Here is a 14,395-nt window from a genome sequence, read left to right on the forward strand (position 1 = left end):
TCATATGTATTATTGTAGTTCGTAGCACCGCAATGATTAACAAATCTAATCCGACTTGCAACCAGAACACGCTCACCTCCAGCGTTCTGAAGAGATCCAATGCAGTTTGATGGTATTTCTGCTCAGAAGTGGGATTTTCAGTCAGAAATGAAACATTTCCCCATCTGAGGTCTAAAATCCGAACAGATATGGCCTTTCCTTTTTTCAACTGTACAACATCTACTGCAGACATGTCTTTTCATCATTCCCTTCATCGCTATCAGTTTGTATTGCTGCTACAGCGATTAGCTAACTACTAGCAGATCCCACGGCTTCTCCACTTGCAACTGGAATATGCTTGATTCAGGTGTGATGCCATTCCGACTTCCAAGATAAACCAAATCTGCCACCAATAAACACCACGGTGGAGGAGGAAGGAAGATTAGACACCTCTGAACAGGGAATCCAATTTAAAAACTCGCAAACACAGTGAGCAAGAAAACCAAGAAAAGGCAATCAATTGTGATCAGCTGCCTTACGTGATGTCATCAGAGGCATGCAGATGTGGAAGCTTGGTTTTTGGAAAAGAGGAATTTAACTTGATTAAGTTACAATTTACACCAAAATAACAAAATAAAAGAAAAAAAGTGAATTTGTTTGCAGAAAAGTCTGACTGCCATGTTTAATACAGCCCAGTTCACAGCATGTTTACTTCTGCTTCATGTTGAAACCGTTAGAAGTTTTCCGGCTCCTGATTAATGTTTGAACTGCTGGAGGAAAACATTTCAATAATAATTTGGCCTGCCACCGTAACAAATTTTGCTGGGCAATAAATTGTCCAAGAAACAATTACGATAAACGATAATATCGCAGTTTGGAGACCGTCTTCAACTAAAATAATGATGATGGCACAAAAATAAGAATGCAAGACTACAATTTAATTTTGCGCACAGCATTCCACACTGCAACTGGAAGACATTTTAAATAGAAAACAAAGACAATAAATAAAACGAACATAAAAACACACACACAAGTGAAACCACACATAAAAAAAGATAATGATGTCCCTGGAAACAAAATCGCCTTTCAAAATATATTAACCATCAGAACGGAAATTATAATTTATTAATTATATATTATGCAGTTAATTGATTAATTGCCTATTGAGACAGGCTTGGTAATAACCTGGATTTGTGGGGACACTGCAAATCCTCCCCTGCCCCCTTTACCAAATTCTCCTCTGATTAAAAGAAAAAAAAAAACGTGGCCGGCGGTGCCCTCTGAAATCTCATCGCCAGCTCCCACGGGGGTTCAAATCCCAGAAAAGATCTGGGACGTTGCAGGATTATCTGTGCAGCGCCTCTACTGAGGGGATTTTTGAGGAGCAGCAGCAGCAGACCTGAGCAGTGGTTGTGAAGGGTGGAGCCGAGGCGTCTCGGAGGGATTCACGCCACATCCGAGCTGTTTTTGATGAGAACGCGAGTCTGGCGCAGAGGAGATTCCAGACCGGTAGCGTTCAGGCAAGTTCCAGCAGGAGCAGCGCAGGTGTGACCGGTCACAGCTGGGATGTATTCCGGTTAGGTGCTGCAGCCTCAGGGCTCTTACTCTGAAGGGTCACAACAACACTTGGAAAAACTTTCAGAGACGCGCTGCCTTCAGTCGATCAGACTGCAGCTCCACCTATATGACTGTTTGATTTACAAACACAAGCTGCGTTTCCATTCACCACAGCATTGTGCAACTTGACATCTCAAAAATATATTTGTTTAAAAGAAACATGGCAGTCTAAAAAAACCTTTGTGTTTAGATAAAAGATTTTGCCACTAGGATGGCGTGTTTTTTTTGTTGTTTTGTTTTTTTGGCCATATCAAAATTTGGTTTATTTTGTGAAACTGTAATGGAAACCATTTTTTTTTTTTGCATCTCACAATCACACAATCAACGACCGGATGTTGCCTCTGGCACAAACTACAAAGAAGAAGACGACAGGAAGTAGTTGGAGGATGATAGTGCAGCGTGTTTTTTAGTTACTGCGTTAACAAACTAACAAACAAATAATAACTATAATTTAACTACACGGGATAAGTAGGAGACATAAATGAATGCACAGGTCAGGCAACCGGTCAGAACCTGCACCTGTAGTCCTCTCTGTTGATGGAAACGCTCCTGGTGCTGAAGTGAGTGAGAGAGAGAGAAATATCCCAAAGAGAAAAACTCTGAACTGTTTCCACTTTTGCACGAGCCACACATGTTGCCCCGTTGCTTTCTGAGACAGCGAGGGGATAATGAATGTTTCTGCAAGACAGACTGATGAAGCTGTTAGCGTTGCCTGTCGTGTCTGAAAAGGTCATCGGCGGCACAAAGACATCCTGGGCGAATCGGTAACACCTCTGCTTCCCACGCCGGGCCCTGTTGATGCGCAGCTTACACATCTATTTATATTTCCTGCTCTCCCACACAGTTGTTTTCCTTGTGGCAGATCAGAGCTGTGCAGGGTCAGACAGAAGATGATGGAGTCTGTCTGGGCTCATACGAGCTGAGCTCGGCTTCGGGAGACGAATGCGCGGCCTTATCGGCCTGAGGAAGGCAAAAACACCTCGGCTGGTTCAGGACACATGGTCACATAGACCAAAAAGTAAAGTTTAATTGTGCAGTGAATGGAAAATTATACAGTTTTCATGTCTGCTTACTTCTTACCTACGTGTAAATTTCTGCCTTTAGTGAAAAATTTCAAAAAACACATCAACCTGCTCCTGTTGGCACAACTTGAACACATCAACAGTTTTTTCCATTGTCGCATCAGATTGTTTTTATTTTTTTTAAAGCTATAATTAACCGTCACTGCGCTGAGGGAAGCAGCTTTGTCGTCCATCGTTGTTGTTGGCGGATGTCGCTTGTGTGTCAGGTTTGCGGGCGTACCAAAAACGCGCAAATACAACAATTCCAGCCAGAACCTTTGTATGTAAAAAAAAAAAAAAAAAGGAAAGCGATTAATTGAGTTAACATTTTTTATGTTAAAATCAACATAACGAATTAATCGAAATAACTTGTTAAAGTTCTGACCCTAGTTAGCGTGATTAAATGTCTCTCTAATTTGATTCTTCAGATACAATTAGAGCTGTAAACCAAGACTTGGAGGATGTCATAAATTTGTATTTTTTTTTCCTAGTTGTCACCAAAAAACTCCATAAAATCAAAAAATCAAACAGTGGGCCAGTATTTGCAGATTCGCTTATTTGTGTGTTTTTTTCGTGGAACGTAGCTCCAAATTATTTGCGGATAATTATCGTGTTTGCAAAGTTTTTTCTAAAATATTCCAAAGAAAATGCAACTTTGACAATAAATGCCTAGGCGCCATGCTACAGAGCAACCAATCCACAATCGCCACTCATTTTCCTTGGCGCTGATTGGCTGAACCACAAGAGCAGAGATACAGATGTCAGCTTCTGAGGTAGCGCTGAGATGTTTTCCACTGTGTGTGTAATCTTGCATAATTTGATATATTTGGTGTGTGAACTTTAAGATAGGCAGTTATAAGTAATAAGTCAAAGCTATGACTATTGGGTTGAATTTTAAACCAAATTTTGAATGAAATATATTACAGCTGTTGTCTTAACTGTAACAGACTTTTCTCCTGCTGGAGATATCAGGACGTCTGCATGGACAGGTTAGCTCTATCGTTCACCTCCTCCTTCAAAAACCTCCACACACTCACCTTTACTGCTGGAAATGAACCCGAGAGGCGCTCCCCTCGCCGCCCACCACCACAAGAATCTGTTGACTTGGCAAGAAAACTCTCTGATGGATGACCGGAGCAGGCAAACGTCTGTGTATGAGAGCAGAGAGTTATGTGGGGGCTGATGGTCACGATGCTGACGGCCCGCCACGCTGCCCGCTCCCATTACCAGGTACGCCTGCTGTAGATCCATCTGTGCCACGCTGCAAGGCTGCACACGGACCATTAAAAGGGACAGGTGGTGTCCAAACCCACATGGAGTTTCCACAAATCATCTCGACACACCATGATGAAGCTGGAAACTACAGCGCATTGTTAGGTTACAATGAAGGCATCTACAGAGAGGACTTCTATGTTGTTGCTATTTTTTTCACACACACAAAAAAATTAGCAAACAAATGTTAATATCAGACAAATATAACTTAAGTAAATACAAAAAAAAAATTTTTAACAATAATTTGCTTTATTGAGGAAATAAAAACAATCAAAAACATCCTGGCTCTTTAAAAAAAAAAATCGCAATTTCACATTTGCAGCATTTCCATTAAATAAAAAAATGGGAGAATGCGGTGTTTTTGGGAAAATTTAGTATGATTTTACAGAAGAGTTGTGGATTCAACACGTTGGATTGACACAAAACATTTTATGAATTGATGCTGTGAGAGCTCTGGTGGAGCCAGCTGGACTTTGTTAGAAAAAATAACAAAAACAAATCATCATCCTCCTATCTCTTCCTGTCGTCTTCTTCCTCGTTTTCGCCAGTAGTAACATCTGTCTGTTGATCACATGACTGGTGTGATGCCAAAAATTGCTAAATAGACATATGTCACTGTTTTGCGGTATTTGACTAGTTTGATATGTCAGCCTAACGCAGAAACTTGGGGTTTGACGAGTGAAGCTGAACCAAAAAATGAGGTTCATTGCAGTTAACATTGCAGTTAAAGGAGGCAGTCATATTTTCAAATAAGTAAGTAAATGGATGACTAAAATTGTGATCTGAAAACTGCCTTTTGTATTTTCTCAGGTGAATATAAAAATCTGGTCTGAAGCATGAATATGTAAAGCAAAAAAATTAAATAAAATGGAAGGTAGAAACTAAAGGATTATTTATGATTGAACCAATTATTAATCATGTTAGTCATCTGTTTGATGTAAAACAATAAGCTCCCTCTCTTTTCTGTCTTGCTTTGTTGGATTGATTGCTCTCTTTAATTCCCACAACTTGACTCTTTTGTTTTTCAGACATTTTGTTACGCCTGAAATAAAGTCTGTAGAGCCTAAGATTACAGCTCCTGTTTTGTTTAGTTTTTTAGCCTAGTTTTTTCTCCTCTAGCAGTGTGAGATTGTGTTGCTGCACAGGTTGGTTAATTCCTCACATTACACACCTCCTGCAGGGCATATGACCTCTGATTTGCTCCGACTATTCATCATCTGAACGTTGGCTGCGATGCATTTGGCATTGGTAACTTCCAAAAGTCCTGCAGCGGGCCTAATCCAATATTCTGGTAGCATTGTGCACCGGCTGCTCACAGGTTTGGTAGAAAGGAGGAAGGAAATAAAGGAAATAAAGATTCTTCATTACAGAGCTGTAGATTTGAATTCATGGCTTGACGGTCCTTGCTAAGATTGCTGTTACCTTTCCCATATTTCAAACAGTTTAAGGTGAATTGAATGAATTTATTACTTCAAACTGACGTTTCAAATCAGCATTTAGAAGTAAATGAGATTCAAGAAGTCTGCATATAGCAGTCACTTTGTTGAAACTGAAGGAGTTAGTGAGCCTGAGGCAGCTGTGTGAGAAGGAGCGATGCACCAATCACAGATTTTTGCGGCGGATTTCTAATTACCGAGTCTGAAAAGATCTAACCTAGCTTAGCATCTTTCTTTCTTTAATGCAAAACTTGATCTGGAGTTGAGCAACCAGATCATTTCAAATGATTAAACATTTAATATTTGAGTGAATAAGCTCTGATTTACTGTAATGTGGTAGCTTGTTCAATCATTCAATAATTTACTGAAACTTTCCAAAAGACTTGGAGAATTAATATCCAGTGATGGACCAAAGTTGTCGTTGCACACCTGTCAGCATGACTGAACCCCAGAAAGTGATTTTTTTGAAACAGACCTTCACGCATGGTTTCAGCTTTATAGTTTTTGAATGTTCTTATTAACTCTTCTGATTCTGCCAGACATCATTATATTTAAGCTGTTAAGAGATGCATTCTGGGTACAGAATAAATGTCATCAGCTGCATTGCATCATGGGTGGCTAATGTAAGTAGTACCAACAAAAAGGCTCTCAAAAGAATTCATATATGTGAATCTGTGTATGTATTTATTTAATTGACTCCTCTGGTTGTTCATAAATACTTCATTTGTTGTATACTTGCCTCTTTTTCAATAAAAATTCTTATTAAAAAAAGAGAATGTAAGGAGAGGAAACGGAACTGCCGTGTAAACAGACTTCAAAATAAGAGCGTGAATATAAAAGACAGCCTCTTGAAGAATTCTTAACCGTCAGTAACCAAAACTTCAACACAGATGTCAAACTTTATTCAGCTGAAAGTTTACAAAGCAGTCAGGTAAATTAGCACCTTAGAAATTATCTGATAAAATGAATTTAGGGGAATCTAAGTGCACTAAATGTTTTCAGTTAGCAAAACCACTAGAGTGCTAGATAAAAAATTTGCTCCACTGCTAGCACAGTAGCGAAAGTGTGCCCACAACGGTCAGAGAAAGCAGTCGTTGTTACACAGCTCCACAGTTAATCAAGATGACATCTTAATGTAGCAATTAGCTCGACTAGCATGACTGTAGAATATACAGTTTCTGCTTCTCACAGATGTTTTCCATCAATAACATTCATGCAGTGGATGTTAGATCAGCAGTGTTCTCAGCACAATCTGCCAGCTCTCATATGACCTTTTTATATATATTATCATTAAAGGATTTAAAAAAAATAATAAAAAATCGTCCGATTCCGCTCACCAGCCAACTTCTCCGTGCGTGGCTTGTGAAAACTAGACATTCATTATCCGGCTGCTGGTATCTAATGATCTGCATAAAAAGCTAAAATAAAGTTTTTAAGCATGGGGGTTTAAATGGTTTGATAAACTGATATCACTGCCAGTCACATTAGTTTGCTCCACTGAGTTCATTACACAAATGGATGCATCAGCGTTGCATAACATCTGTCCTTCCAAGTTGCGGTTAAAGAGAGAAGGGTTGCCAAATGCTATTTAAAGGTTATTCCTTCTGGAGAAGCCCCCTGTTCATGTAAAATCAGTGTGGCTATTAATTTTTAAAGCTCAGTAAACACTTCAGACATGTGGTTTTAGGTGGCACTTCATGTCACGGCAGAAATGGGAATGTTGCTTGTAAAAGCGTCACCTTCCGGCCCTTGTAAGTGGAGAAAAATAGATGGCCCTAAGTTAGCGCGTGCCCTCCATGCCTGGTGAGGTCTGCTTGTCTCCCAGCAGGACGGAATCTCAATAGACTTTTTTTTTTTTTTTTCTTCTTTTTCCACCCAGCGTCAGCGGCTTTCTATCTGCTGGCAGCGAGTCGGCACGATTAAAGGAATTCAATTTCCATCTGTTGCGTGGCGGTATCTGCTTCCAGACACAAGTGGCCCTGTGATGAGCTCTGGGAGAGCCGAGATGTGCTGTCGAATGCCCACGGAGAGGAGGGTGCGTGCGGCCGTTGTCGAGGCATTCGCTGAGCTGACGCAAGACTTTTTAAGCATTCATTTCCTGGCTCGACTCCATTGCTGTCAGTCCCCAGTTTGACTTTGATTGTCATGCTAGACTCTTGCGGCCCACCCACACACGCCCGCTGCTCGGGGACCTGAAGATCTGGTCAGGAATTTGCTCTTGAAAGGACATCGGCCAGGCATTACCAGTCAGTCCTCAGGCGCACACAGCACAGACGTTGATTGCAGCTCAGTTCCCTGCCGGACGTTGTTCATCTTGTTGCTGATACTATATCGGACACTGCTTCAAATGTGTGTGCCATACTTCCTTTAACAACACCCACAGATTGGTAGATTTTGTGCCAATTGGCACAAAAAAGCAGTTTGAGTACTCAGCTGGACCATGACTCATCTCTTATTTTAAAGTCTTTTCCTTGAAGACATATAAGCCCTATTATTCCTCGTCCTTTCTTGTTTTTCTTCTTACACAGCTTTCGGGTTTTGCCTTTGAACTCTCACTGAAACCCTTTGTATCTGTTTTTAGCTCTCTTATGCACTATAAAGGATGCACGAGTCATTTGTTCTCCCTCTGCACCCAGGCATCTGCTACCATAAGCAGCTGGTGGTGTCTGCCGCCTGCACCTCTCTCTGAAGCATGCCGTTTTGAGCAGCTAATGGAGGAGAGCTCGCTGAGGAGATGGGCGTAGGTGCCTGGGATGGATTTGCTGTGGGAGGTTGGACGGCGTAGCGCTAATGGTCAGACGGGGCTTTTGCCGTATTGTTAGAAACAGGCCTTGATTGGGGCCAGGGATTTATGGCCCCTGGTGTGCACTTTGTCTGACAGAAAATGTGTTTCTGCAAAGTGGCGCGCACAGCGGCAACTGGAGCCGGCTCAGCCGTTCGCTGCCGTCGCAGGATGACAGACAGGCTAATCGGGGTGTTATGGACGGTTTCACACCCTCGGTGTAATTGGAGGCTGTTCCAGCAGAGCAAAGCACTCCAGTGCCACCCATCACCCTCTTCCCCCATTTTGATCGCCTCACTCTGATTCCCCCTACTTCTGCTCCTCACAAAGGCAACCCGTCACCCCACATTTCTCTCCTTTCCCTTCACATTTTAAACCGCGGTGCAAAAATATAGACTGTTATGCTTCAGAATGAAACCGAACAAATCTGAACCAAACCGTAAGTGGTGTGTCAACCTCTAAACTCCCAGTTATTTGTCCGACGTACCGCCTAAACCTTTTATGACTGTAATTGTACCTAAGATGAGATGCGACAACCAGCTGGCAGGTGGTAAATGAGTCATGATCACATTGTAATTTCTTTGGGAATTACGAGTTCGACAGAAGCCATCCCTTATGCTCTTTCTTGGTGCTTTCTGTACGCTTACATTAAAATTTTATTGTAGAGAAACAACATCATCTGGGCTAATTGTTGCACATTTCTTCACCAATGGTTTCCAATGTTGACTTCTGTAAAGGAGGAGTTTAATCAAACCTTGTTGACCTTACACCCCCACCACACTATTCCATGTCAATCACGTAGAAAGACACACTTCCTTAAGTAAAAAACATTCCTTCATCGACCTTCGTGCACATTAGATATCATCACTGGCTAAGTCTATCTCCATCCATTTTCTGTACACCCTTGTGTGGGGTCGGGAGGGTTGCTGGTGCCTATCTCCAGCGAACGTTCCGGGTGAGAGGCAGGGTACACCCTGGACAGGTCGCCAGTCTGTCACAGGGCAGCTAAGCCCATCTGTAAATGTAAAAAAAAAATGCACAAGTGGCATGGCTATAAAATTAATTCAGGTCCATCTGAAACTTACCAGACATAACATTTGTTTATGTAGTTGCTCTGTCTGCACTGATGAAGATTAAATCACCTCAAAATCCTGAGTTCTTGTGGCGACTCCAACTGAGTGGCAGCTCAACCTACTTCCTGATTAACTTGGCGAATAATTATTTAACCACTCGGGTTCAGTTTTAAAGTTTTGAACTTCTATCCCTAAATTGTTCTTTAGATATGACCTAAAATAAAACAAAATGTGATGTTACTGCAAAAGTAGCATACCTTACCATGGCCCAGTTCTATACCGTTGATCTACACACAAACACACTACACAATTAAAGTCATACACACACTTCAAAGAGATTTTTTGCTACACCAACAGACATTTCCAGATTAGAACAGTTTTATTATACTTCACACACTTATTTTTAATCTTAAGTGTTGAGCAGGGTTGTATCCCCCAGATTTTGCCATGTTGCGTTTGTGTGTAAACTGTGTTGTTCCCAGTTAACTTCCTGCTACTTCCTGACTGCAACATCTCATTATTGGATTTTTTTTATTTGTACGATTTTTTTTTTCAAGCTCATGTTGAAACTGTTGACTTTACGTCAACAAACTCAACATGCCAATGTGGTGATCTTTCAACCTATAGTATCAAACAAAAAGAAGCTTGAGAGAGTACAAACAGTTTTGCACAAACCTAAAGGTGAAAACTCAAATGGGGTTTGATTTTGTGTCAAACCCCATCACAAATAAACAATAAGAAACCGTCTCCCGTAGTTATGAGTGATGAAAATGTTCCATTTAGAGAAGAATGATTTGTCGAAAATCTTGTGTTGCAAGCCGTCTACTGGCGAGATTTGTTAGTGAATTTGACGGAGTTTAAAAAAATTCTCCTTCTTGTGGTTTTATTTATTTCTTTAAATAGTCAGTAAAGACTTGATATAATTGTTTAAGAAATTTATTCTTAATTATATATTCATTTACAAGATAAAAGCCCTAAATTTACTCTAAAACTTCCCTTCCCAGTTGTAGAAAACAAGTTAATGTTTGAAGATATTTCTGTGTCTATGGAACACCAACTGATCAAAAATCATCACAGAGAAAATAGACGTTGAGGTCAAATACGGTGCAATCTAATGCAGCTAATCTAAAATCCAACTCAGATCCATTCAGTTCATTTCAATACAAATCAATTAAACAGTTTTAACTGATCCAATTACAGCCCTGACCTACATCTACTGTAAATGTAGGAGCTGAGATGAGGTAGTGTTCCCAGAGTATGAGCTGTACAGGGAGATGGAATAAAATACACCCAAGCTCATGTGAATCTAGTGGGATTATAACTAATCCTCAAATCTTAGGTTTTCATATTTCACCAATTATAGATACATTACGTGCCCATTTTCCACATTACAAAACAGTGCAATAGTATTGTTCTATTTACTCACCAAGGTTCTTTTTTGTAGGGATTTTATGGCATTTATGACAATCTAATGCTGCTAACGAGTATGTTACTGGTATCAAGGAGCCCCAAGAATAGACTTGCTCTTCAGTCCACAGTATGTTCCTCCACATCTCTCTATTGTAGTCTGTAGATTTTTATTAACCCTAAAATTGCTCAAATTGGTCTAATTTTGTGAAAACCTTTCCATAAAAGTTTTTGTGCTAGGACAAGGTGGGGTTTTTTTTGGTCATATTGAAATGTATATTTCGCAAAACTGCAATGGAAACACTTTTTTAGCATTACGAGTCACGTGATCAACAGTCGGATGTTACTACTGGTGAAAACGACAAAGATGATGACAGGAAATAGTAGGAGGATGATGTTTTTTGTTTTTTTTCCAGATAGATGCACAGTTCATAAGTTTGGTCATTAAACATGTTGAATTCATTCCTCTAAAAACGGCGAGCACAGTTTTCTCAAAACACTGCTTATGCAGCCGCTCTCAAGTGTAAGGCACTTATCGCTCCAACGCCTGAATAAAATGTCAACGCCTCCTGTGATGGTTGATGAGCCATCACATCATTCATCCAGCACCATGGATGAATGGTGAATAGATTTCATGTAACTGTTTACATCCATTGCTGCCATGGTTTTTTTAATGACATATCGCATGAACAAAAGTGTGATTTTAATAGTTTCTTATTTAATAGAAACATTGCAATTGCGAAATTGTGGGGTTTTTTGTTGTTTTACATTAGCAGACTATTGACAAAGATTTGCACATATTTGCAATGTCAGCAAGCTGGTGTGTTTTTTGACTAGTTGTAACTCCTTCAGCACCTAATGTTTTTTGTTTCGTTTTGGGTTTTTTTTACCCACAATGGATTAAAAACCAAACCAAGCCAACTTGCAGATGGCTCGGCTCAACATAGTTAACCATTTGCTGCAGCATCACTGCTACCACGCACAGAAGACTGCACTTGGATACAACACTTAGTTGAATGTTACATATATTCTGTACATATACATATTGATACTGTATTTGCTCATTTGGATGTATGCTGAAGACACACTCTACAAGACCAGAGTGATTTGTTATTTTATCCCAGCTCTGCAAGAAGAAAATAATGTTAATCTTTTTTTGGCTTGGAAGTTCTTACAGCATTGAAAACCACAACACGGGAAAGTTTAAATGAGTTTCATTGCTAATTATCTGAAAGTGCAAGATGGGCAGCAACGGTGTCCTCAGCGCGGCTTTACGGTTGGACTCTGTGAAGATGATTGTTTGATGAGTTACTGGCACAGAAAACAGGAAGTATTGCCTACTTTTACGTTGAAGAGTCAGTTCTTCAACGTCAGTTAACTCACAGCTGTCTTTTGTTAGACTCCCTCTAGTGGTCTGGAGCACTTCCGTTTTCAGCACTTCTTGTTTGCATCTCTCTCTCTCTCTCTTTGTTTGCAGCATTCGCTTTTTGTTTGCCTCTCTCTTTTTGTTTGCTGCATTTTATTTGTGCATTTTATTCTTTTCTCTGTTGCTGCGCATTTGCACCTGTCGGCCACCGTACCAAACCGTATCAAATGCTTTGTCCACTTAGTCAGACAGTTAATTTGCGCGGCCACCGCACATCTGAAAAACGTGTCCAGAAATTCGACCAACCAAAATAGTTTCTGTGTCCCCTTGCTAAAAACTAAGCAGACACGAAATGGAAGAGCTTCTAAAGCCACAATAGCAGCATTGAATTAAATCCGGGTTTAACACATACAGGGTCGGAGCAGAATTTGCTTTAGGGGCTTCTTTTGTTGCTAAAAACATCAGCACCTCTAACAGCTTCTGTGTTAGATGTAGTGAAATCTAGGACGGGGAGTAGTTTAATTGGCAAACCTAAAAGCAATACATTATAACGGCAGTTTACTAATTTATATTTGTGAACAACCGGAGCTGAAACTCAAAGATTAAACTCACAGCATCAGATGGTTGCTATGGTAACAAACCTGACTATGAGTATTGTTCTTTGAACTTTTACAAAGTAAACTTGGGAGCTCCTTAAAATCTTACGTATAAATGTTAAATTTGAAATCTTTTGATTTAGGTATGCTGAAACCATTATGTCAAATTTAGCAGCATTGATAATCTCAATAAACAAATGTTACATTTATATATCTGTGGTCTGTTAAAATATTAGCATTTATGAGGCCCTGAAGCCCTGGGAGGCCTGATGGAACCGCTGACTTAATTTGGATTTAAGAAAAGTGGAAATAATTTATATTTATTTTAATTTTATTTCTTGATTAGCTGTTTTTAAGACTAGTTGTGGGTTTATATTAGCAGTTCACTGGTGATGTTTTCCCATAATTACCCAGTGATATRTTTACTTTTCCTGTCTACTTAACATCTTTTAATACAAAAACACGGTGGACCGCTGGTGGACCGCCTCAGCGCCCTGACCACATTCTAAGCCCTGGCTTAGAAAGTTTTCTGGGGGAAACCCTGTTTCAGAAGTTTTCTAGTTGCCCTGCTGAGGTAGTGACATCAATTTGTGACATCACACAAATTGATGTCACAAAGAGAATTGATGTCACAAAGAGAAAAAAAGGCAATTCCTAACAGAGAAATAGATTGAGCAGTTTTTTGATTTGACCAGACAAAGCATCAAGAATGAGTGAGAGCAGCACCGCAATGTCTTCTCAGAAGGAACCACAACCGACCTTACCWAGAGAGGCAGAGAAGCTTGAAAGAATMTTGAAAAGCGTCAGCATGATATCTCTTGAGAAACAAACCCTCAATAAAACAATAGAGGACATGAAAAATCAAATTGCCAAAATGGAACATGCTCTACAGGAAAAAGATGAACTGCTTCGGGAAACGGACAAGTTACTTCAGAAAAAAGATGAAGAGCTAAAAAGCAAGTGCGAAGCAAACGCAACCCTGATGCAGGAGAACGCGACCTTGAGGCAACAGAGCAAAATTTATGAGCAAATGAGCGACATTTTTCAGCGCAAAAATGAAGACTTAGAGCAAAAAAGCACGGCAGACAAGCTGAGGAGCGACACGCTGGAGGAGACCATGTTCCATCTGCAGGACGATCACCGCCAACATTTGAGAGAATTACGCGCCCTTGAACGAGACTTCGAGCGCTTGACCGCGGCAAGCAATGTCTTGACGCAGCAGAATTCCCACTTATGGAATCGTAAAGCAACCATGCAGAAAAAAATCAACACCTTGAAGCAGAATATTAGAACCTTGGAGCAGGAAAACACCATATTGGAGGAGGAAAACACSAMCTTRRAGCAGGAAAACACCAACTTGGAGCAGGAAAACACTGCYTTGAAGCAGGAAAACACYSYCTTGRWGCAGGAAAACACYRMCTTGRAGCAGGAAAACACTGCCTTGAAGCAGGAAAACACTGCYTTGAAGCAGGAAAACACCMTCTTGGTGCAGGAAAWCACTGCCTTGGAGYGTATAAATAYCGACCTGCAGATTGAAGTGGAAGAGCTTAACCAAAGGCTGAGGGAGAGAGAGGAGCAGCAGAACCAGCAGCCATCTGAGAGTCAGGAGAGTCAGTCAGTTTCAGACACGCCACAGGAGCAGCCATCTGTACTCAGACATGTGGTCAGGGGCTTCACTAATACACTTGTGAAAATGTACACAACAGGCACACTGAGGTATTGGGTAGAACTTTAGTACTTCTAAATAAATACAGTGGGGAAAATAAGTATTTAGTCAGTCACCAATTGTGCAAGTTCTCCCACTTA

The 14,395-nt window shown here is 40.5% G+C and overlaps 1 protein-coding gene across 1 annotated transcript in view; it reads left to right on the forward strand.

Moving 5' to 3' along the window:
* hs2st1a (heparan sulfate 2-O-sulfotransferase 1a) overlaps positions 1-14,395 on the forward strand; it is a 48,620-nt gene that overhangs the window by 1,335 nt on the left and 32,890 nt on the right. The window lies entirely within an intron of this gene.

The sequence above is a fragment of the Poecilia reticulata genome, linkage group LG17, assembly GCF_000633615.1.
Source record: "Poecilia reticulata strain Guanapo linkage group LG17, Guppy_female_1.0+MT, whole genome shotgun sequence".
Classification (NCBI taxonomy): domain Eukaryota; kingdom Metazoa; phylum Chordata; class Actinopteri; order Cyprinodontiformes; family Poeciliidae; genus Poecilia; species Poecilia reticulata.